At 39.6% G+C, this 26,351-nt stretch overlaps 1 non-coding gene across 1 annotated transcript; it reads left to right on the top strand.

The window, feature by feature from the left end:
- Window positions 1-15,733: 15,733 nt before the first annotated feature.
- LOC143675202 (U6 spliceosomal RNA) lies at window positions 15,734-15,840 on the top strand. The gene has a single exon (XR_013171445.1). It is a non-coding gene; the product is annotated as a U6 spliceosomal RNA (small nuclear RNA).
- Window positions 15,841-26,351: the final 10,511 nt, after the last annotated feature.

Genomic DNA, 26,351 nt, shown 5'->3' with positions numbered 1-26,351 from the left:
CTCTCTCTAAGATGTTTCCTCTTTTAAGGAATTCCAGTAAACTAAATAAGACACACCTGGAATGGATGGAGTCACATCTCTATGTAATCATAAAGACATGCTTTACCCATATACAAAATACATTAATTCCAAATCAATATCAGAAATCCACAGCCATTTCAGTAATAATACAAATGCAATGCAAGGTTAAAAGCAGTACAAAAGCTCATCAAAGCTAGCTATGGTCATGGGCAGTCCTAAGGCAAAATTTTCCTCTGGCTCTTCACCTGCAAAAGTCAGAACAGGTTATTTGTGGTCTACATACAACAGAAAGAAACTCAGGATAAATAACCCCATTTCCATAGGGAGAAGATGGAAGGAACACAGGAGTGACTGAAGCAATGCAGTTTTGAAAACTTGCAGATCAAACTCCATTAGATTTCCAAGTCCTTGAGTCATTTATCCTCATGGCTTTAGAAGGCTTTAGAAAGCAGTCCCTCTTTCCAAGGGACTATGTAGCAGACTGCCTTTCTCCAGATGCAACCTTAAGGGACATTGGGGAGGCCAATTCTCTGGGCTCCACATTCTTCAAGCCCAAGGCCCAAACATGAGCTATCTGGCATCTCCAGGGCACACACTTAACCCCTCCATGTGGTGGCAGCCAGACTTTCCTCAACCACTAAGAAACGTTCCCCACCCTCTTCAAGGCCTGAGGTGGCACAACTCTTCCACTTCAATGAGGGATAAGGTCTAACCTCTGCCTCAGGGACAAACTCACCCCGGAGTGAGTCTGCTCTCCTGATCCACATGTCTGGGTGGGTCTGCTCTCCTGGCCCAAGACTTCTTGACTTCAGACTTTAGGTTCCGTAATTCTGCCTCTGAAGTTATTTGTCCTTCATTGTGTCTCTTGCAATCCAGACTGGCAGTGGTTTTGTTTATACAGATCCTGCAACACTCTTGTTGCCTTTTCATATAGTAAGTACAGATTGTGCCCATGGGAAGTAAGGAGCTTTCACAAATGCTCCCTGGATAATCCATCTCCAATCTCAGCATTCTATGAAATAACCAACATTGATATTTGGCCAAATCCTCAAGTGGGTTACTATTCCCTGGGATCTAACTTTCTCGAAGCCCAGAATTTTTCAGAACATCAATTTCTGCTTTCTTTGACTCAACAGTTCAATTCCTAGTTAATCTCTCTCCTGTCATATTGAACTATAAGCTCCAAGGAGAAACCAAGCTGCACTTTCTACATTTAACTTGGAAACTGCCTCTGCTAAATATCCAAGTTCAAGGTTTTAAAAATATGCTTTTAAGCCAAAGCCAGTAATAAATTTTGCCAGATTATCAGCCATTTTAAAACAAGGATCACCTTTCTACCACTTTACAATAACACATGCTTCATTTCTGAATAGAGATTCATGGGAGGTATCTTTAGAGTCCACATTTCCAGTTTTTTCAAAGCATCCTAGATCTTCTCTACTAAGCTCCTCAAAACTCTTCCAAATCTTTCCCTTATCCATTTAATGTTCCAACATGTTAGGTATTTGCGAACTACAGCACCTCACTCCTGGTACCAAATTTTTTTCTAGTTTGCAAGCTGCCAGAATGTGATATATCAGAAAAAGAATGGCTTTTGAAAAAGGGAATTTATTAAGTTGCAAGTTTGCAGCTCTAAGGTCATGAAAAATGTCTCAATTAAAGCAAGTCTATAAAAATGTCCAAAATTAAGGCACCAACAAGAGATTACCTTCACTCAAGAAGGGCTGGTGAAGTTCAGAGTTTCTCTCTCAGCTGAAATGGCACACAGCAAATGTGGCGATGTCTACTAGCTTTCTCTCCAGGCTTTTTGTTCCATGAAACTCCCTTGGGGCATGTTCCTTCTTCTTCTGCAAAGGTCTCTGGCTGTGTGGGATATCATGGTTCTCATGGCTCTGTGTCTCTCTCCAATATGTTTCCTCTTTTAAAGAATTCCAATAAATTATTGACACCCACCTGGAATGGGTGGAATCATATCTCCATCTAATCCAAAAGTTAATACCCACAATTTGATGTGTCACATTTTTCCAGGACATAATCGAATAAAAATTGAATACTACTTTATTGAATAAGAATTAAAAGAAATGGCTGCCTCCACAAGATTGAACTAGGATTAATACATGGCTTTTCTAGGGCACATAATCCTTTCAAACCAACAAATTTCACCCTCTGGATCTTAAAAAGACATGTTTTTCCCCATATATACAAAATACTTCCATTCCATCACCATATCAGAAATCCTTAAAGCATTTCAGTAACAATACAAATATAATACAAGGTTAAAATCAGTAGAAAAACTTCTGAAAGCCAGCTACAGGCATAGGCAGTCCTAATGCAAAATTCTCCTCTTGTTCCAGACATAAGAAATTCAGAACAAGTTATTTGTTGCCAAAGCAGAGACACTCATAGGATAAATACCCCCACTTCCATAGGGAAGAAACTGAGGGAAACACGGGGTCCCAGGACACAGGCAGTTTTGAAATCCTGCAGGGCAAACTCCATTAGAACTCAAAGTCTGAGAGGTATTTTGCAGTCCCACCCTTTCCAAGAGCCTATGCATCAGGCCACCTCTCTCAAAATGCAACCTTGGGGGATACTTGGGAGACCATCTTTTCCTCAGCTTCACCATGTCCAATCTTTGGGGTCACATCCAGGCTCTCTGATGTCTCTGGGGCACATGCTTGACCCTTCCATGTGGTGGCAGCCAGGCCTTTCCCAACAACCAAGAAATGTTCTCCACCCTCTCCAAGGCCTGAGATGGCACAACTCTTCCCCTGCAATGAGGGGAAATGTTCACCCTCTACCTCTGGGGCAAACTCACGTTCTCCATGGGTCTGAGTCTGCTCTACTGGTCTGATTCTTCTTGATGTCATATTTTAGCTTCTATAGTTCTGTCTCTGAAGTTATTTTTCTTCCATAGTGTCCCTTTTGTGCCACTGTCTGTCCAGACTGATACTTGTTCTGTTTATACAGTTCCTGCAACATTTTGTTGGTTTTTAATGTAGTAAGCATAGATTGTGTCCATCAGAAATGAGGAGTTTCCACAAATCTTTCCAGGATAGTCCTCCAATGACAACTTTCTCTGAAATGACCAACTCGTTACACATTTGGACAAATACATATGTGGGTCACCATTCTCTAGGATCTCACTTCCTGGAAGCCCCAAATTTACAAGAACATCAATTTCTGGCTTCCTTAACTTAAGAGTTCAGTTCTTAGTTTATCCCTTTCCTGTCATATTTCACTATAAGGTGCAAGGCAAAACCAAGTTTCACTACATTTAATTTGGAAACTGCTTCTGCTAAATATCCACATTCATGGCTTTAAAAATCTGCTTTACAGTTAAAACTACTAGTAAATTTTGCCAGATTATCTGCCATTTTAAAACAAGGATCACCTTCCTTCCAGTTTACAATAACACATGCTTCATTGGTGTATAGAGCTTCATCAGAGTTATCTTTAGGGTCCACATTTCTACCAACAGTTTCTTCAAAGTATTCTTTGGCTTCTCTATCAAGCTCCTCACACCTTCCTCTTATCCATTTAAAAAACTATACCACCACGTTTGGTATTTGCAAACTGCTGCATCCAACTCCTGGTACTAAAATCATCTCATTCACAAGCTGCCAGAATGCAATATACCAGAAACATAATGGCGTTTAAAAATGGAAATTTATTATTTTGCAAGTTTAAAGCCTATAAAACACTGAACACATTATTTTCTGCCAACATACAAAGGAAAGACACTCATAAGATAAATTACCCCATCTCCATAGGGGAAAAATTAGAATGAACACACCTGTCACGTGTCCTATGGAGTTTTAAAAACCTGTAGGGCAAACCCCATTAGATTTCATAGTCTGGCACTCATTTATCTTTGGGGCTTTTGAAAGTGGCAGTTCTGTTCTTTCAAAGGGCCTATGCAGCAGCCCAGCTCTCTTCAAATGTAACCTTGGTGAACATTAGGTTGACCACCTTTTTCTGGGCTCCACCTTCCCCAAGTACTGTGGCCACACCTGGACCTCTGCCATCTCTGGGGCACACACTCAATCCCTCCATGTGATGGAAGCCAGGCTTTCCTCAACCATCATGGAATGTGCTCCACCTTCTCCAAGGCCTGGTGTGGCAAACTGTTCCACTGCAATGAGGTGTAGGGTCCACCCTCTGCCTTCAGGGCAAACTCACCCTCTCCATGTGCTTGGGTTGATCTGCTGTCTTGGTCTGATACTTTTTGACTTCAGACGTTTGCTTGATAGTTCTGCCTCTGAAGTTGTTTTTCCTCTGAGATATCCCTTTTCTGTCCCTTTCTGTCCAGTCTGGCAAGGGTTCTGTTGATACAGATCTTGCAACACTGTTGCTGGCTTTCTAAATAGTAAGTGCAGATTGTGCCCATCAGAAATAATGAATTTCCACAAATTCTTCCTGGATAATCCATCTCCAATCCCAGCTTTCTCTGAAATGGCTGACTGGATCCACATTTAGCCAAATTCTCATGTGCAGCACTTTTCTCTGGGGCATCCCTTCCTGGAAGCCCAGAATTTTCCAAACATCAATTTCTGGTTTCTTTGACCCAAGAGTTCAATTACGAATTTATCTCTTTCCTGTTGCACTTCACTACAAACTCCTCTCATGGTTTGTGTCTCTCTACAAGATGTTTCCTCTTTTAAAGGACTCCAGTAAACTAATCAAGACCAACCTGGAGTGGGTGGAGTCACACTTCTACCTAAAAGTTGATACCCACAATTGGGTGTGTCACATCTTCCAGGACATAATCTAATAAAAATATTTGAACATTTTTTATTGAATATAGATTGAAAGAAATGGCTACCTCCACAAGTATTAATCAGGATTAAATATGGCTTTTCTAAGGCATGTAATCCTTTAAAAGCAACATACTCTCTAACAAACCTACTGGCTGAGAATTGTTGGCCTGTTTAACCACCCCTTAAGAGGAACTCAATGAAATTGGAAAGCTAAAACTTGGAGAAAGACAGAAGTTGTCAGACTGATCTATAGTATTTGAATTTTGATGTTATGTTAGAATTATGTCTGAAAATTTAAAAATTCCTGCTTGGAATTTTTTTAGAGTATTTTCTTAAATCAAGTGATTTATTTTATTTATTCTTTTTAACTTTTAATTTATTAATTTAATTTTAAGCATTAAATTTTAATAAATTAATTTGATCTGGATGATCAGTGATCTAGATTCCTAGGACCAGGATCATTGCCAAATATGCATCTTAAATGAACATTGACATTCCAATAAACATACCTATCCCAGATGTGCTGGTTTGAAAGGATTTATGTACCCTAGAAAGTCATGTTTTAATCCTAATGAATCTTGTGGGAGCAATGGTTTCTTCTAGTCCTATTTAGTATTATAGGTGGGAAACTTGATTAGGTTATCTCCATGGAGATTTGACTCAAACTTTTGAGAGTATTAAACTTGATTAAATGGAGATGTGTCTCCACCCATTCTACGTGGGTCTTTATTAGTTTACTGGAATCCTTTAAAAGAGGAAGCATTTTGGAGAAAGCTTCAGAACACTGCAGAACCATAAACAGAATTCACCAGCCAGCAACTTTTGGAGCTGAAGCAGGAAAACATCTCCTGGGGAGATTCATGAAGCAGGAAGCCTGGAGAGGAAACTAGAAGACATTGCCATGTTGGCCATGTGCCTTTCCACTTGAGAGGAACCCTGAACTTCATCAGCCTTCTTGAATCAAGGTATCTTTCCTTGGATGCCTTAGATTGGACATTTCTATGGACTTGCCTTAATTGGGACATTTCCACAGCCTAAAAATTGTAAGCTTGCAACTTATTAAATTCTTGTTTTTAAAAGTCATTCCTTTTATGGTATATTGCATTTCAGCAGCTAGCAAACTAGAACACCAGGTTTAACTAGAAGTGTGCCCATGTGTGTGATGAATGTATCTGTGTAGGTGCCCCTGTGTGTGTGTGATGAGTGTACCTGTGTGAGTGCCTTGGTGTTTTATGAGTGTGTCTGTGTGTCTGATGAGTGTGTCTGTGTTGTTGTCTGTGTATGTGTGATGAATGTGCCTGTGTGGGTACCCATGTGTGTGATGACTGTGTCTGTGTGGGTTCTGTTGTGTGTGTGATGAGTATGTCTGAGTGTGCTCTTGTGTGTGTGATAATTTTGTATGTGTGAGTGCCCATATGTGTGTGGAATGTGTTTGTATTTGTTAGTGTGTATGTGATGAGTGTGTTTCTGTGGTTTCCCATGCGTGTGTTGAGTATGTCTGTGTGTGTGCCTGTGTGTGTCTGATGAGTGTGTCTGTGTGCCCTTCTGTGTGTGATGAGTGGGTATTTGTGTGAGATAATTTTGTCTGTGATAGTGCCCATGTGTGTGTTGATTGTGCCTATGTCGGTGCTCATGTGTGTGTGTGATGAGTGTTCTGTGTTGGCTCCCCTCTGTGTGTGATGAGTGTACCTGTGTATGTCTGTGTGGGTATTCATGTGTGTGATGAGTGTCTTTATGGTTCTTGTGTGTCTGTGTGGGTGCCTAGGTGTGTGTTATGATTGCGTCTGTGTGTGCCCAGTGTGATGTGTGTGCCTGTGTGTGTGCCTATGAATTTGTTGAGTGTGTCTGTGTTAGTGTTTTTGTGTGCATGTTAAGTTTGTCTTTGTGTGCAAGTCTGTAAAAGTGTCCAAATTAAGGCACCAACAAGAGGTTGACTTCATTCAAAAAAGGCCAATGAAGTTCAGGGTTTCTTTCTCAACTGGAAAGGTGCATAATGACATCTGCTAGCTTTTTCTTAACAGTGGCCTTAATTTGGACACTTTTATAGACTTGCTTTACTTGGGTAATTTTCATGGCCTTAGAACTGTAAACTTGCAATTTATTAAATTTCCCTTTTAAGAGTTGTTCCCAGTTCTTGCTATATTGCATTCCAGCAGGTAGCAAATAAGAACAGGCAAACACAGACACACACATCACACACAAACTAGAAGATACACAGGCACACTCATTACATACACAGGGGCACCCACCCATACACACTCATCACACAAATATGGGAACTCACAAAGACTACTAATCCACCCAAATGGGCACTCAGAGAGACACACTCAACACACACACTGACACACACAGGCACACTCATCACACACAAGGGCACCCACACAGAAAAAGTCCTCATATGCAGGCACCCACAAAGACAAACCTATCACACATGCACATGGGCACCCACACAGACACACATCACAAACATGGACACCTACTCAGGCACACTCATCACACACACACAAGGTACACACAGACACACTCATCACACACACAGACACTCACACAGACACACTCATCACACACACAGACACTCACACAGACACATCACACATACAGGCACCCACATAGATGCATTCATCACATACAAATAGCACACCCAGACACACTCACCCCCATGGGAACCAATTACTGAGTGAAACAGCTGATAAATGGGCACAGAATGGTTTTGCTTATCAGGAAAGGGGTGGTTGAAATAGTATACCTCCTTGATACAGAAGAAAATAATATTAAAAACATATTATGGGGCGGGCCGCGGTGGCTCAGCGGGCAAGAGTGCTTGCCTGCCATGCCGGAGGACCCCGGTTCGATTCCCGGCCCCAGCCCATGTAAAAAACAAAACAAACAAACAAAATATAATAAAATAAGAAAATGTTTAAAAGATGTTTCTCTTTCTTCCTCCCTTCCTTCCTTCTATCCTTCCTTCCTTCTCTAAAAAAAAAAAAAAAAAACATATTATGGGGTGCATCAGTTGTCTTTGATTTTACTCCATTCTGAGAAGAAATTATAGACATAGCATAAAGTTTTAGTCCTTTCAGAACTCATTATATACCCTTTCAGAACTCATAGTGTGATTAAATTATTTATGCATAGTTGCTAAAGGCATAAGGAATGTTCTGAATAGTGTATGCTGTCTGTGCCATATTGAAAGGATTATGTGCCATAGAAAAAACATGTTTTAATCTTTATCCATCTCATGGAGGCTGGCATTTCTTTAATCCCTATGAAGTACTGTAGGTTGAGAGATTGATTGCATTATATCCGCTGAGATGTAACTCATTCAACTGTGGGCTCTAAACTTGGGTTAGAGGGAGATGTGACTCCACTCATTCCAGCTGGATCTTGATTAGTTTACTGAAATCCTTTAAGAGAGGAGACATTTTGGAGAGAGCTTTGAGAGCCATGAGAGCCCACACAGCCAGAGAACTTTGGAGATGAAGAAGGAAAACACCCCTGAGGGATCAACATGAGACAAGGAGCCTGGAGAGAAAACTAGCAGAAGTTGCCATGTCCACCATGTGCCTTTGCATTCAAGAAAGAAACCCTGAGCTTTGTCAGCCTTCTTGAGCCAAGATACCTTTCTCTGGATGTCTTATATTGGACAATTCTATAACCTTGCTTTAATTTGAACATTTCACAGCTTTAGAACTGTAAACTAGCAGTTTAATAAATTTTCCCTTTTAAAAGCTGTTCTGTTTCTTGTATATCACGTTCCCGTAGCTAGCAAACTAGAACACTTTCAAGTAAAAACAGGATGAATTCACTTCAGTGAACATTTATTTAGCACCAGGCACATTGCTAGAATAAAGAGAGGTACAAGGAAAAAATGATAGCAAATAATCCCCTGCCTCAGGCAAATGGGGAAAACCCAGTTCTTAAAAAAGAAATGTTAGAGTAAGGTATGTGATGGATTGAAATAGAATCAAAGTGATGATTGCTAGAAATATAGAATGGGGAAGAAGAGGAAAACAAATTCCAATCTGTTGATAGGTCTCCAAAATCCTAATGTGTCCCGACCCGCAGGACAGTCAACGGGGTCCGCCACCTGCTGAGGGAAGAATGGCTATGGGACAGAGAGACACAAGAAGGACAGCAAGACAGGATTCTGATCAAACTGCAAATTTTATTAAGCAAGCCGGGTGTATATATACCGACTTGGGGAGGGAAGTAGGGTATGTGGAGCATTATGATAGGAGGGAGTTCGCGCTGGTGGGAAGGGTTGGTTAGATGATTGATGGCACTTGTTGCCAGGGGAAAAAGGGGCAGAACAGACTCTTGGTGGGAACCTATTTCCGTGAAGAACCTTGTTGTAATATGTAGGTGCTATTGCATCAGCCAGGGTGGCCATGTTGGCTTAATCGCCATCTTAGGTTAGCCTCTGGTCCCCAACATCTCCTCCCTTTGTTTGATTTGACAGGAAAGGAGTAGGACATTTATTGTCCTTTGGCTTTAACCGGCTGGGGGGAATAGAGACCTCATTCCCCAAGTTGTTGGTGGCTCTGTTTTTCTGGGGAAAGGAATTATTGCAGAGCAAACCTTTGTGCAAATGAGGCATATTCCTCAAGGAGCTTGAAACGGCCTATTTTATCATTTGGCCCTCCTTTGCAGTGCTTTGCCTCGCACCCAGCGGTACCAATCACAGCGTAAGCTGGAAGCATATCTTCGAGTTATATGCTGCTCCCGTAGGAGGGGGTTTGCAGAGGGTAGATGTTTTCTTGGCCTTCCAGGGTCACACCTTGGTCCTGGAGATGGAGCCTTTGGTAATGCACCTGAATGGGCCTCCCTAGGGCTGAGTTATCTTGATCCTTTACAAGCTGGAGTATTTTCCTTATAATGGCAGGTGCAATAGATATTATAAGGAGTAGGGTTATTAAAGGGCCTAATATAGGGAGGAAGTAGGGAAGGATTCTGTTAAGTCCCCAGGAGGAACCTCCTTGGGCTTCCTGCTCATGTTTGTTGTTTGCAATTCTTTCCGTAAGTTTGGTCATTGAATCTTTAATTAAGCCAGAATGATCAGCATAAAAGCAACATTCCTCGCCTAATGCTGCACAAAGCCCTCCTTGTTTAAGGAAGAGCAGGTTTAGCCTTCTTCTATTTTGGAGAACTATTTCTGATAGGGACATAAGGGACTTTTCAAGATGGGTGATGGAAGTTTTAATACGGGTTAAGTCCTCGTCTATGGCAGCCCTTAGGTGGGAGAGGCTCTGTTGCTGGAGGGTGATTGAGGCGATACCAGTGCCTAGACCAGCAACACCAGTAGATGGATTCTTAGACTTCAGTCATCTGTCAGCTTAGCCATCGTTGAATAGGTTATAGCAGGGCTTGCTGGTTTATTAGTAGCTTCAGCTGTGCTGGAGAAAGAGAGAAAAATGCCTTTTCTCAGGGCAACTTTTTTTCCCCTGGACAGATTGTTATTGTCTATTTGTTTTGTTAATCACTCTGGCAACCATTTGGCTGAATTGAATTCCCTAGAATATATATACACTGATTCTCTGCCCCATATCAGGACCGGATCTGGTCCTCACCAAGTGTTATCCAATGGATCTTTCCAGAGGACCGTGGCGAACTGTGTTCAAATAGATCTAAAATAGGCCTGTGGGAGATTGCAAGGTAAAGAAAATAATAAAATCAACAGGATTTTTTAGATTTATTTGAACAAGCTGTCCTTTTTGAATGCATTGTTCAATTAATTGTAACTCTCGTTCAGCTGCAGCTGTTAACTGCCTTTTGCTTAATAAATCAGAATCTCCTTGTAAAATATCAAACAAGTTTTGTAATATATAATTAGGAATCCCTAAAGTGGCAGGTAGCAAAAATGAATGCAGAGTGTCAATAGCGACGTGTACCCATAGCAAATGACCAGATTTTTAAAATTGAATTCATTGGATTGATTTAAAAGGAATGCAGGAATGTGGATTCTTTATAATTGGTTGTGCATTTTTGCTAATTTTTAATTTATTGCATGCAGTTTTTATGGTATTTTCTCATAATAGTGGCCAAATTTCGGTTTGCTTACATGACCGGGCCCAGTTGGGTCCTCTGGGAACTGGCTAGGGACCAAGAGGAGCTTCCTGGGACCTGGATATCTGTATTAAAGTATACCTCCTTCTGGGGGGATAGCCAGTCCTCCCAGCTAGAGTGTACATTTTAATTATTTCTTACCAAGGTCATGTGATAGCAATATCAGTTACATGTAATGGCAACATCAGGTGAACAAAAGACTCCACAAGTATATTTTTTCCTTGCATTCAACCCTCAAATCTGATCTGCTTCTAATATAAGCCATGGTTATCTTGGGATAAATTTAGTTTATACATACATAGTTTATATAAACACTGGATAAAGCATTAAAGTACTTTGGCTTAAAGGAATTTAGGTATTTAAATGATTTGAATATTATTTAGTCAGTAATTGATTCATTTATAGTAATAGTACTTAGATTAATAGATTAAGCCACCTGGTTTAGGGCAAGAAAAGAAGCACTTTTTGCCAGTATAATGATACCCAGGAGAAAATCAGTATTTTTTATACAGATAACAACATGATAAAAGTTAACATAAGTTATTTTGATAAAACACAGACTCTTTGCTTTCTAACTAATTATTTAGAATCTTTTTATATCTTTTCATTAGAACAGGCTAAAAGTTCAAGAAAACATTGTCATTTTAGACTCATTAAATCTTTCTTGATTTTAACCATAATTTCTATTTTTACAAACCCTCAGCACTTATTATATTAGTTTAGGCTTTATTCCATATTCCATTATTCAAAAATAATGCATAGGGGGCAATTTTTTGAATAATGACCCGATTTGTTACCATTAAAACAGATGGGGCCGTTGTTTTGAGGGTGATTTTGTAAGACAGCTAATATTGCTAGAGTATTAGGATTTATTCCATTACAAAGTTTAATATAATTGGAGAGGTCAGTGTTATGAAAAGGGCGGATTGCCACCTGACAGGTGGTGTTAGCATTTTCGTAAGCGAGATGCTTGATAAAATTGCTTTCGCTTTCCTGATCACCGAGAATGCATTGGGCTGCGGTCTGTAGCCGACTGAGGAAGTCAGTATACGGTTCATTGAGGCCCTGAACTATTTTTGATAAAGAGGAAGTGAGAGCCCCTTTTTGGGGGAGTAGCCTCCATGCTTTAATGGCGGCGGACTGCACCTGGAGACCAAGTCCTCGGGGGTATTGTGCTTGGGTAGAATTAAGATGATAAGGGCTTGACCCTAGAAGCTTTTTTAACGACAAGGATTTTGTGCTGTCTTTTAAGATGTTGCTTTCAGCATACTTTTTACACTGCTCCTCATAGTCTGCTTTTCATAGCAGGAAATCGCCACCTGATAGGGTGGCTCTGGCGAGCTGTGACCAATCATTTGGAGTAAGCTCCTTTTCGCTAATATTGTCTAGCAAAGCCAGAGTAAAAGGGGCAGTTGCTCCATAATCATGCACGGCTTTTTTTAGTTCTTTTAAATATTTTAGATTAATCCTTTTGTATTTATTGGTTCGAGGTGTTTCCTCCCGCTCACGGCTACGCTCGTGGCTACATTCTGATTTTATTTCGTCCTCATCATTAGCCTTCTCGCTCCCTTCCTCCTCACTGCTTTCCTGTTCAGACTGAGGCTCGGAAGCTTCTGACCTTGCCTTTTGCTGGCTACGGAGGACTGGAAAAGTGTAGTGGGCACAGTGGGGGTTAGAGGGCTTATTTTGGTTAGTCATTAGAGAGAGAGAAGAGGGCGCCTGACTGGTGGTTTGCAGGGAGTTAAGGAGGTGATTATTTTGCAGTTGTTGTTGGTTAGCTCTGGCCTGTTCTTGGGCAAAGAGTTCATTAAAGGCATTTGCACTGCTTCTGAGTGTAGTGGCCGCTTCCTCCAAGGCTGTATATTGTGGCAGGAAGGGCGGAACTCGGGGCATTATAGGATAGCAATGGTGAGGAGGTTGTGGTGCACATTGCACATGGGGGGGGTTGGAAGGCCAGGAGGTTATTAAAAGCTGAGAGGGGTTTTTCGGCACAGGGAGTTTTATCTTCTTGGAGGTCAGTGTCATTTGGTATATCTATAGTGACAGAATTACATTCTGAGTGGGGTCTGGAGAGGGGCTGTGCATTTTTTAAGGCATTTTCTCCCTCTCTATAAAGCTTTAGTATTTCAGGGTCTGAATTTTTTAAGGCGTTTTCTCCCTCTCTACAAAGCTCTAGTATTTCAGTGTCTGAAGGGAAGTTTTTATGGCCTCATTGATTAAGTTCCAATAATTGAAGGCTGTAACTGGTACCTTTTATGGCCTGAAAATTTTATAATAGTCCTTTAAACAATCTCCTACTCTCAACCAGCATTTTTGGTCTATGGTCCCGTCAGCAGGGAACCATGGACAGGTTTGATAGACAAACTGAAAGAAATTTCTAAGGTCCTTTTTCTTAACTCTCGCTCCTCACGTCTTGAGGGTTTCTTTTAGTTGTCTCACGTAAAGCTCATGTGTACTAGATTCCTGTCCCATAGTGAATTTTTTAAATGAAAATGAAAGTGACTTACTGCGTGATCCTTCGCTCTTCTCTTTGTTTGTCCGTCGGCGCAAGGCAATGTTGCCGGGGCTGCGTTCACAGGCGAGTTACTTCTGTGGCAGTCCGGGGTTATGGGAGGGCTCTCCTAATTTTTTGGTGTGTGACGCTTTTATCTCTCAGCTAGCGGTCGAGCCCCACGTTGGGCGCCAATTGTCCCGACCCGCAGGACAGTCAACGGGGTCCGCCACCTGCTGAAGGAAGAATGGCTATGGGACAGAGAGATGCAAGAAGGACAGCAAGACAGGATTCTGATCAAGCTGCAAATTTTATTAAGCAAGCCGGGTGTATATATACTGACTTGGGGAGGGAAGTAGGGTATGTGGAGCATTATGATAGGAGGGAGTTCGCGCTGGCGGAAAGGGTTGGTTAGATGATTGGTGGCACTTGTTGCCAGGGTAAAAAGGGGCAGAACAGACTCTTGGTGGGAACCTATTTCCGTGAAGAACCTTGTTGTAATATGTAGGTGCTATTGCATCAGCCAGGGTGGCCATGTTGGCTTAATCGCCATCTTAGGTTAGCCTCTGGTCCCCAACACTAATGAATAAGAAAATAATAGAAAGATTATGAAGCATAGGGAAGACATGGACCTTAATATATGGGAAGGGGCATTCTAAATCAAGGAGAGCACAGAAAGAATTTCATAGATATGCCCCCTTGTGGAGATATTTTGAGAATGTAAAATGATCCAATATGACTAGATTAAAGCATCCAAGCAAAGAAAAACAAATAATAAAGGAAAGTGAGAAAAAACATAATACAAATTTATAATATGCCATGTACAACTTCATTTGGGTTAGGCAATATAATGTTACAACATCATTATGAGACTATATTATAACATTTTCCCAGATGTTTCAAGAATGGAGGCTCACAAAATTGAAGCAAATTGGCAAGACCCAGAGATAAAAACACACTGTCAATATTTGACCCAAATTTCCCAGACCCCAATGTCTATTATCCCAATGTAGTAGGACTAAGATTAGTCAATTAAACTTGGAGCAATTTGGGAAAATTCTTTATTAACCATGTAAAGGCTAGATGTTAATCCAAGGAAAATAAGCTTGCAGGTAAATATTGTGAGATGAGAATGGCATTACCAATGATGTACTTTAAGAAGATATGTCTTGTATTCATCAAATACAAGTGGTGGGCTTTGAAGCAGTTGGACTCCTTAGTTGCAGATTGCTACAAGAACAGTAATGTGTATCTTTGGTTCCTATAATGTCAGTGATCATTTAATACAACATTCCAGAGAGAGTTATTTCTAAAGTGACTCTTCAACTACCTTGAAGACATAGGATAGAAAGTACCATGAATATCACTTGTATATGCTAATTCTCACTATGCTATTTAAGACCATTTGAAAGGAAATGTCAGCCCCACATTTCTCAGGGTATAGATGAGAGGGTTCAGCAGGGGTGCAATCATAGGTGTAGAACAGAGATTTCCTTCTTGTTGATCTTGCTGTAGAAATACAGGGCACAAGAACAAACCTTATAACCATTATGTGAGAACTACAGGTTGAGAAAGATTTGCATCACCCTACAGAAGAATGTGTTCTAATACAGTACACTGTGAATATGTGAGAAGCCAAAAGGACAAGGAAAACTATGATGACTGCCATTCTTGGATTGACTAAGATATTAAAGACATAGATAACATGACAGGGAAGTTTCAAAACCAGCTTCACACACACATGTAGGGGTATATCTGATGTAGGGCCGCAGAAAGGTCCACTGAGGACTATGAGCAGTAGAGCAAGAGAGTATGAACACTCCAGGTCTCAGGCCATGGTATTAGCATGTCAGTCCTCACGATGCTCATGTAATGCAGGGGCTTGACAATAGCAACACAGCGGTCAAAAGCCATGGACACCAAGATGAAGATTTCCTCACCTGCCAGCAAGCGGACAGTGAAGAGCTGGGTCATACGGTTGTGGTAGGAAATGTGTTTTCATCTGTAGCTAACTACCTGATTATCCTGGGAATCACAGTGGAGGCAAGGAGAGGTCCAAGAGAGAGAAGTGGCAGCGAAAGGCGTACATGGGCTGTTTGATTAGATGGCTGCAGGTGATTGCGACTGAGATGATGAGGGTCCCCATGAAGACTGCCAAGTAACACAGAAGGAGCAAGAAACAGAACAGCAGTTCCATCTGCCTGTTCACCTACAGCCCCAAGAAGACAATTCAAGACATTGATCTGATTTCCACGAGGCTGCAGTGCACCTGACATCCACAACCTAAACTAAATTAATCAGAAATGACCCAAAACATAATACAGAATATTTAATAGCTTTTTAAACATTTGGATAGATTTCTAAATTGAATGATCATGTACATCAAAACAGATTGATTGTGCTCACTTTGGCAGCAAATATACTAAAATTGGAACAATACAGAGAAGATTTGCATGGCCCCTGAGCAAGGATGACATGCAAATTCGTAAAGTGTTCCATATTTTAAAAATAAAAGAAAAAAGAAACAGACTGATTACAGGATTAAACATTCAAACTCTATTTAAATTAAAGGCATCACTATCATGTGAAATGTTGTCTAATGAGAATACAGTTTACTCCTGGAAATTTTATAATTATATTTCATGTATTTATCTTCCGTATCAACCCAATGCTTAAGTACATATTTTTCTTACATGCATTTTACCTATAGGGTAATAAAAGCAGAAGAGTGTTCATTAATTAAATGAGTCATTAAGATAGTAACTAGCAGACCAAAGATATGAAGCTAAATCTGAGGCAAGATTCCATGTGCTTCACAGCTGTGCAACATTATGCACAGCCAAGTGAATTTCAGTTTTTTTCCATCTCTGTAAAAGAAGAGGTCTTTCTCCACTAATGCCTCTAACTATAAATTAAACAACTTCTCCTTCTTCATGCTATAGAAATAATCTATATCTTATTCTCACACTAACATTCCCCATATTCACTAAAATAAAATATTTATTCTTGAAGTAAAAAATAAATCAAGGTTCTTAATCATAATGGAGAAATATTCTGAATTAGTTTGTATTGATTGGCATGTTTGGTTGAAGTCCATTCAGAACTCTGAAAGGCTGAGATAGGGAACTAGAGGTCGGAACTGCTGGATATCTGAATAAAGGAAACAAGATGGCATTATATAAAAGCTTCATATTTCTCCTAATTATATTAAAGCACCTTTTAGATGCTGCTGGTTAACACTTTAGTAACACATTGGAAAGCTTATTGTCTTCTCTTTCCATGTTGAAGGAAGTAGTGAGATTAAAGAATGACCTGCATATTTGAACACATATTTAAAAGTGTGTAATTGAAGTTCACTAATTCTCCTTGCAGCTACAGTCAGGCCAATGCTTGCATGACCAGACGGCTGGGCACCATCACCCAGCCAAGGTGACAGAGGAACCCAACTCTCACAGACCTCTCACTTACACCCTGAGAAACGGAGACACGAAGAATGCCCTGAGGGAACTGTGGCACTGACACAAGCTCTATAGCTAGTCCCTCCTCTCCCAAACACGTAAGGCCTTGAACTTAAGAAGGTACCTAAAGGAAGAGAAATATTTCTAGGCACACTTTGTCAATCCTCATTGCATGCCATAAAAAAAATGGCTTCTTTTGAGGTTTTCTTTTACCATCAGAGCTATGTAAAACTGTTGCCCCTCCAAGCAGGCAGCTCCCACACTAGGTAGACGTAAATAATATTGGACTAAGAAACTACTTGGACTGACTGAAACCAGTCATAGGTCATGATCATCTTTGGCCTATGAAGGTTCCTTTCATCTATACAAGAACCATCAAGCCTGGAGGGGCCTCTTCCAGTGTCATCCACTCACAACACACTAGATGAACAGAACTGAGGCCAAGAAAATGGCTCACTAAGCTTGCAAAACTGAAAATTTCTGGTGTGCATCTGTTTACATCACAGCCCCATTAAACAAACGAATGTTATACATTTAATATATTATTATCCCAAGTGCAACGGGGACAAGCTTTAAGTCCAGGACCTCATTTAGCGATAAGTAATGAACATTTCAACAACAGTTTTCCCTTCCTGAAATGCCACTTGTATACAGTAAGAAAAACTAGGGCAATTAGAATCCTAAGGGGAGGTACATAAAAGATGAAATGCATTGAAAATTAGACAAGAAAGATAATAGCAGATCAAGTCAGAGTCAAGTTTTGATGTTGGTCTCATGGCGATTAACTCTTGGTGAGATTAATTCATGAAGGCAAAGAGAAGTGGAGATGTCTACCAGATGTGTGTTTAATTTTGGTGTTTATTTTAAGAATCCTGTTGTTGATGAATGTATAGGCCAGGTTGTCCATTAATAAGTTAAGTGAACTGACTGTGAGAAATTCCTTATTTGATTTCACTGAAAATGAGACGGGTCTTTCATGAGTCTGTTGGAACATGACTTGTGTTTCTCTTTTGTTAACTCTCTTATAATTTATCAACAAAGTAGGGGTGAAAGGAATCTTCCCAAGCATGGTTTATATTATGGTGAGCTCTTCCTATATGTTATCCATAGAGGGACTAGTGGAAGGGTGGCAGGCTACACACTTAGATATAGAATTTGGCCTTTATATGTATAATGAAAGTTATGTGCTGTCCCTCACATCCACTCTCTTGCTTAACTTTTTTTTTCACTGCTCCTTGCAAATGCCCAAACACTAAATGAACGGGAGGAGTTATTAGTTTAAAAACATGTATGGAACTCCCCATTTCCACAATTTGACCATGCCATTCTTTGACCGTTCAGTTCAATAATGCAGTGTAACAAGGCATTCCAAAACTCACTACTTATTCAACAGGTATTTCATTCTCACTCCTATGTCAATGGATTAGTGGAAATCATCCAATCCAGGCTGTACTTGACTGGGCTTACTTCCAGGCCTCTGGTTGGATCCAGGTATATTCCATGTAACACTCTTTATTGTTGTGCATCAAAGTTTTATCTTACAATTTCCAAGTCATATTGTACTCAAAGACAGTCACCATTGAAGAACCGGACACATCAGAACACTAATGAAATGAAGCATGCCCACTCGTGCTCTACAAAAACAGTTAATTTCTGGAGACACAGACATGTGAGAAACATTTTAATCTCCTGGATATGTTTAAATGAATAATAGGGATGCCAGACGGAGGAATAGCAAAGCTCTCTTTACACATGCAATTGAGTGTTGCATGGAAATGTATTTAAACTATTTTATGCACCAGAATACAGAAGTTTAATCACCAGCTAGAGATATAGGGGGGCATATTTTCACTGTTTTGCATATGAAATACATTTCTTCATCTGGAAAATGAGAAATACTGCCATTTATTTTCAGCAATAAGAATATCAAATGGAAAGAGTACTGTGGAAAAATTATCACGAGCAGCATATTTGTTTCAGTTTATAAATCAGTTCAATTTTCTCTGTTTCTGTTGGTAGACAAAGAAAATGGAAGTATGTATCCAGTGTAATGATCTTTGGATTCCACTGCGTCACAGACCTCTTAAGCTGTAAGAACATCACAATTCTGGTCCCAGTGTTTCTAAATTCAAGTTTCCTGAGCAGTGATTACTGGCTGCATAAAAATTACTTTTGAGGATTTTGAAAAACAGATTTGTATGTCCTTCTAAGCTCTGGCCTTCTGAATCAGAATCCCTTCGACTGGGTTCTGTTATATTTTCAAAAATCTCTCCAGGTCATGCCAATTATTGGCCAAGCTTGAGAAAACCTACTGTAACCTAGTCTTCATATGAATATTAGGGATGTGGAATCCTATATACACCAGTGAGAATATGTCTATGCTGAGAAAATCACCATGGGTTTGTGTGATCCTGGGGCAAAGGATCTTGAGTTCTGTTATACCTTCAAACCAAAATTTCTTCCTATTTTTTTTAAAAATTTTTTTTATTAATTAAAAAAGAGTTAACAAAACAATTAGAAATCATTCCATTCTACATGTACAATCAGTAATTCTTAATAACATCACATAGTTGCATATTCATAATTTCTTAGTACATTTGCATCGATTTAGGAAAAGAAATAAAAAGACAACAGAATAAGAATTAAAACAATAATAGAAAGAAAAAAAAGAAAACAAAAAACAAAAAACCTATACCTCACATGCAGCTTCATTCAGTGTTTTAACATAATTGCATTACAATTGGGTAGTATTGTGCTGTCCATTTCTGAGTTTTTATATCCAGTCCCGTTGAACAGTCTGTATCCCTTCAGCTCCAATTACCCCTTCTCTTTTTTTTTCTTTTTTTTTTAATTAACGGAAAAAAAGAAATTAACCAAACATTTAGAAATCATACCATTCTACATATGCAATCAGTAATTCTTAACATTCTCACATAGATGCATGATCATCATTTCTTAGTACATTTGCATCAGTTTAGAAGAACTAGCAACATAACCGAAAAAGATATAGAATGTTAATATAGAGAAAAAAATAAAAGTAGTAATAGTAAAATCAAAACAAAACAAAACAAAACAAAACAAAAACCTATAGCTCAGATGTAGCTTCATTCAGTGTTTTAACATGATTACTTTACAATTAGGTATTATTGTGCTGTCCATTTTTGAGTTTTTGTATCTAGTCCTGTTACACCGTCTGTATCCCTTCAACTCCAATTGCCCATTACCTTACCCTGTTTCTACCTCCTGCTGGACTCTGTTACCAATGACATATTCCAAATTTATTCTCGAATGTCTGTTCACATCAGTGGAACCATACAGTATTTGTCCTTTAGTTTTTGGCTAGACTCACTCAGCATAATGTTCTCTAGGTCCATCCATGTTATTACATGCTTCATAAGTTTATCCTGTCTTACAGCTGCATAGTATTCCATCGTATGTATATACCACAGTTTGTTTAGCTACTCTTCTGTTGATGGAGATTTCGGCTGTTTCCATCTCTTTGCAATTGTAAATAACGCTGCTATAAACATTGGTGTGCAAATGTCCGTTTGTGTCTTTGCCCTTAAGTCCTTTCAGTATATACCCAGCAATGGTATTGCTGGGTCGTATGGCAATTCTATATTCAGCTTTTTGAGGAACCGCCAAACTGCCTTCCACAGTGGTTGCACCATTTGACATTCCCACCAACAGTGGATAAGTGTGCCTCTTTCTCCGCATCCTCTCCAGCACTTGTCATTTTCTGTTTTGTTGATAATGGCCATTCTGGTGGGTGTGAGATGATATCTCATTGTGGTTTTGATTTGCATTTCTCTAATGGCCAGGGACATTGAGCATCTCTTCATGTGCCTTTTGGCCATTTGTATTTCCTCTTCTGAGAGGTGTCTGTTCAAGTCTTTTTCCCATTTTGTAATTGGGTTGGCTGTCTTTTTGTTGTTGAGTTGAACAATCTCTTTATAAATTCTGGATACTAGACCTTTATCTGATATATCATTTCCAAATATTGTCTCCCATTGTGTAGGCTGTCTTTCTACTTTCTTGATGAAGTTCTTTGATGCACAAAAGTGTTTAATTTTGAGGAGCTCCCATTTATTTATTTCCTTCTTCAGTGTTCTTGCTTTAGGTTTGAGGTCCATAAAACCGCCTCCAGTTGTAAGATCCATAAGATATCTCCCAACATTTTCCTCTAACTGCTTTATGGTCTTAGACCTAATGTTTAGATCTTTGATCCATTTTGAGTTAACTTTTGTATAGGGTGTGAGAGATGGGTCTTCTTTCATTCTTTTGCATATGGATATCCAGTTCTCTAGGCACCATTTATTGAAGAGACTGTTCTGTCCCAGGTGAGTTGGCTTGACTGCCTTATCAAAGATCAAATGTCCATAGATGAGAGGGTCTATATCTGAGCACTCTATTCGATTCCATTGGTCGATATATCTATCTTTATGCCAATACCATGCTGTTTTGACCACTGTGGCTTCATAATATGCCTTAAAGTCAGGCAGCGCGAGACCTCCAGCTTCGTTTTTTTCCCTCAAGATACTTTTAGCAATTCGGGGCACCCTACCCTTCCAGATAAATTTGCTTATTGGTTTTTCTATTTCTGAAAAATAAGTTGTTGGGATTTTGATTGGTATTGCATTGAATCTGTAAATCAATTTAGGTAGGATTGACATCTTAACTATATTTAGTCTTCCAATCCATAAACACGGTATGCCCTTCCATCTATTTAGGTCTTCTGTGATTTCTTTTAACAGTTTTTTGTAGTTTTCTTTGTATAGTTTTTTTTGTCTCTTCAGTTAAATTTATATCTAGGTATTTTATTCTTTTAGTTGCAATTGTAAATGGAATTCGTTTCTTGATTTCGCCCTCAGCTTGTTCATTACTAATGTATAGAAATGCTACAGATTTTTGAATGTTGATCTTGTAACCTGCTACTTTGCTGTACTCATTTATTAGCTCTAGTAGTTTTGTTGTGGATTTTTCCGGGTTTTCGATGCATAGTATCATATTGTCTGCAAACAGTGATAGTTTTACTTCTTCCTTTTCAATTTTGATGCCTTGTATTTCTTTTTCTTGTCTAATTGCTCTGGCTAGAACCTCTAACACAATGTTGAATAATAGTGGTGATAGTGGACATCCTTGTCTTATTCCTGATCTTAGGGGGAAAGTTTTCAATTTTTCCCCATTGAGGATGATATTAGCTGTGGGTTTTTCATATATTCCCTCTATCATTTTAAGGAAGTTCCCTTGTATTCCTATCTTTTGAAGTGTTTTCAACAGGAAAGGATGTTGAATCTTGTCAAATGCCTTCTCTGCATCAATTGAGATGATCATGTGATTTTTCTGCTTTGATTTGTTGATATGGTGTATGACATGAATTGATTTTCTTATGTTGAACCATCCTTGCATACCTGGGATGAATCCTACTTGGTCATGATGTATAATTCTTTTAATGTGTTGTTGGATACGATTTGCTAGAATTTTATAGAGGATTTTTGCATCTATATTCATTAGAGAGATTGGTCTGTAGTTTTCTTTTTTTGTAATATCTTTGCCTGGTTTTGGTATGAGGGTGATGTTGGCTTCATAGAATGAATTAGGCAGTTTTCCCTCCAATTCGATTTTTTTGAAGAGTTTGAGGAGAATTGGTACTAATTCTTTCTGGAACGTTTGGTAGAATTCACATGTGAAGCCATCTGGTCCTGGACTTTTCTTTTTAGGAAGCTTTTGAATGACTAATTCAATTTCTTTACTTGTGATTGGTTTGTTGAGGTCATCTATGTCTTCTTGAGTCAAAGCTGGTTCTTCATGTCTTTCCAGGAACCCGTCCATTTCATCTAAATTGTTGTATTTATTAGCGTAAAGTTGTTCATAGTATCCTGTTATTACCTCCTTTATTTCTGTGAGGTCAGTAGTTATGTCTCCTCTTCCATTTCTGATCTTATTTATTTGCATCCTCTCTCTTCTTCTTTTTGTCAATCTTGCTAAGGGCCCATCAATCTTATCGATTTTCTCATAGAACCAACTTCTGGTCTTATTGATTTTCTCTATTGTTTTCATGTTTTCAATTTCATTTATTTCTGCTCTGATCTTTGTTATTTCTTTCTTTTTGCTTGCTTTGCGATTAGTTTGCTGTTCTTTCTCCAGTTCTTCCAAGTGAACAGTTAATTCCTGCATTTTTGCCTTTTCTTCTTTTCTGATATAGGCATTTAGGGCAATAAATTTCCCTCTTAGCACTGCCTTTGCTGCATCCCATAAGTTTTGACATGTTGTGTTTTCATTTTCATTTGCCTCGAGGTATTTACTAATTTCTCTTGCAATTTCTTCCTTGACCCACTCGTTGTTTAAGAGTGTGTTGTTGAGCCTCCACATACTTGTGAATTTTCTGTCATTCCGCCTATCATTGATTTCCAACTTCATTCCTTTATGATCCGAGAAAGTGTTGTGTATGATTTCAATCTTTTTAAATTTGTTAAGACTTGCTTTGTGACCCAGCATATGGTCTATCTTTGAGAATGATCCATGAGCATTTGAGAAAAAGTTGTATCCTGCTGTTGTGGGATTTAATGTCCTATAAATGTCTGTTAAGTCTAGCTCCTTTATAGTAATATTCAGATTCTCTATTTCTTTATTGATCCTCTGTCTAGATGTTCTGTCCATTGATGAGAGTGGGGAATTGAAGTCTCCAACTATTATGGTATTTGTGTCTATTTCCCTTTTCAGTGTTTGCAGTGTATTCCTCATGTATTTTGGGGCATTCTGGTTCAGTGCATAAATTTTTATGATTGTTATGTCTTCTTGTTTAATTGTTCCTTTTATTAGTATATAGTGTCCTTCTTTGTCTCTTTTAACTGTTTTACATTTGAAGTCTAACTTGTTGGATATTAGTATAGCCACTCCTGCTATTTTCTGGTTGTTATTTGCATGAAATATCTTTTCCCAACCTTTCACTTTCAACCTATGTTTATCTTTGGGTCTAAGATGTGTTTCCTGTAGACAGCATATAGAAGGATCCTGTTTTTTAATCCATTCTGCCAGTCTATGTCTTTTGATTGGGGAATTCAGTCCATTAACATTTAGTGTTATTACTGTTTGGATAATATTTTCCTCTACCATTTTGCCTTTTGTATTATATATATCATATCTGACTTTCCTTCTTTCTACGCTCTTCTCCATACCTCTCTCTTCTGTCTTTTCGGTTCTGACTCTAGTGCTCCCTTTAGTATTTCTTGCAGAGCTGGTCTCTTGGTCACAAATTCTCTCAGTGACTTTTTGTCTGAGAATGTTTTAATTTCTCCCTCATTTTTGAAGGACAATTTTGCTGGATATAGGAGTCTTGGTTGGCAGTTTTTCTCTTTTAGTAATTTAAATATATATCCCACTGCCTTCTAGCCTCCATGGTTTCTGCTGAGAAATCTACACGTAGTCTTATTGGGTTTCCCTTGTACATGATGGATTGTTTTTCTCTTGCTGCTTTCAAGATCCTCTCTTTCTCTTTGACCTCTGACATTCTAACTAGTAAGTGTCTTGGAGAACGCCTATTTGGGTCTAATCTCTTTGGGGTGCTCTGCACTTCTTGGATCTATAATTTTAGGTCTTTCATAAGAGTTGGGAAATTTTCAGTAAAAATTTCTTCCATTAGTTTTTCTCCTCCTTTTCCCTTCTCTTCTCCTTCTGGGACACCCACAACACGTATATTTGTGCGCTTCATATTGTCCTTGAGTTCCCTGATACCCTGTTCAAATTTTTCCATTCTTTTCCCGATAGTTTCTGTTTGTTTTTGGAATTCAGATGTTCCATCCTCCAAATCACTAATTCTATCTTCTGTCTCTTTGAATCTATCATTGTAGGTATCCATTGTTTTTTCTATCTTTTCTACTTTGTCCTTCACTTCCATAAGTTCTGTGATTTGTTTTTTCAGTTTTTCTATTTCTTCTTTTTGTTCAGCCCATGTCTTCTTCATGTCCTCCCTCAATTTATCGATTTCGTTTTTGAAGAGGTTTTCCATTTCTGTTCATATATTCAGCATTAGTTGTCTCAGCTCCTGTATCTCATTTGAACTATTGGTTTGTTCCTTTGCCTGGGCCATGTTTTCAATTATTTGAGCGTGATCCGTTATCTTCTGTTGGTGTCTGTGCATTTAGACAGATTTCCCTGGGTATTGGATCCAAAAGTTTGGAAGATTTTTCTGTGAAATCTCTGGGTTCTGTTTTTCTTATCCTTCCCAGTAGGTGGCGCTCGTGGCACACGTTTGTCTGCGGGTCCCACCAGTAAAAGGTGCTGTGGGACCTTTAACTTTGGAAAACTCTCGCCATCCAGGAGGTTCGCTAGCCGAAGCGGCTTGGAAGAGTGCGAGCCAGCCCGGGGTCCTAATGCGGGGAGGATTGCTGGCCACCACAGCCTGGGAAAGCACCAGTCCGAATTTCTTAGTCAGCCCAGGGCGACAAGCATGGCGGGAGGGCGCCAGCAGCAGTGGCCCGCCCGGGAGAGTGCATGTTCCTGGGGAGTCACGGGTTTGGAAGGGGCCTCCCCCACCCGTCACCATTCTCCACGGCCTGGGGATTTCCGATCCAATTCTCTCAGTTGGTCCAGGGGGCTGCGCGTGGTGTGGGCACCAGCCAACACGGTTTCAGGGGACCGCCTGTCCAATTCTCCCAGCCGGCCCGGGAAGGGGGAACAGAGTGACTCCAGCCGCTTGCCGCCCTGCCCGGTGAAGCCCACGCGCCTCGGTGATCTCACCCGAGCGGCTTCTCTCAGCCAGCCAGCCATTCCACGATGGGGTACGCTGTCTTTTTTTTCTCTGTTGTGGCTTTGGGAGCTGTTCTGTATCGTTTCTACTCCCCTAGTAGCTGTCCTGGAGAAGAAACTAAGATCCGCGTGTCTTACTAAGCCGCCATCTTCTCCGGAAGTCTCTTCCTACTTTTGAGCTTTCTTATCTTTAATTCTGTTGTTGTGGCAACATCATCAAATACTTCCTAAGCTTTAATTATGTGTTGCCTTTACCTTGTGTAAAGTTTACACACACACACAAACACATGTACACATACCAGAACCATAAATATGTACACAGAAACTGAATAATCTGACCGATGGATAAGGCAATGGGACAGTGGTGGAGGGGTCATCAGATATATGTTCACCTGCTACCAGATAAAAGCCCATGTTGTGGCTCATGGTGAAGGAAAAACATATCAATGAACAAGTATCAGTTCACACAAGAAAGGCATCTATTTGTTCCTCCAGAATCACTCTCTCTGGAATTGACAGATGGAAACTCTGCTAAGGTGAGTCAAGAAAGCAGTGAGAAATAGCTCACTGTATTCAATAAAGTGTTCAAATATTGAAGAAAACACAGTTTCTCAGTCAGGCAAAATAGCAATTTTAGAGTCATTATCGGAAGCACTACATTATTAGTCTAAAGTATGTTATTATTTAATTTTTCCTCCCCCAAACTTTGTAAGGTTTATATTATTGTCTTCCTTGAGCCAATGTGTTTGCCAAGCATGAGAAAATTTAAGGCCATCCAGCTTAAAGTATCATTACTTCAACTATTTGCTA

The sequence above is a fragment of the Tamandua tetradactyla genome, chromosome 2 (assembly GCF_023851605.1).
Source record: "Tamandua tetradactyla isolate mTamTet1 chromosome 2, mTamTet1.pri, whole genome shotgun sequence".
Lineage (NCBI taxonomy): Eukaryota > Metazoa > Chordata > Mammalia > Pilosa > Myrmecophagidae > Tamandua > Tamandua tetradactyla.
The sequence above is the reverse complement of the archived record's forward strand: the minus strand, read 5'-3'. Positions and strand labels throughout refer to the sequence as shown.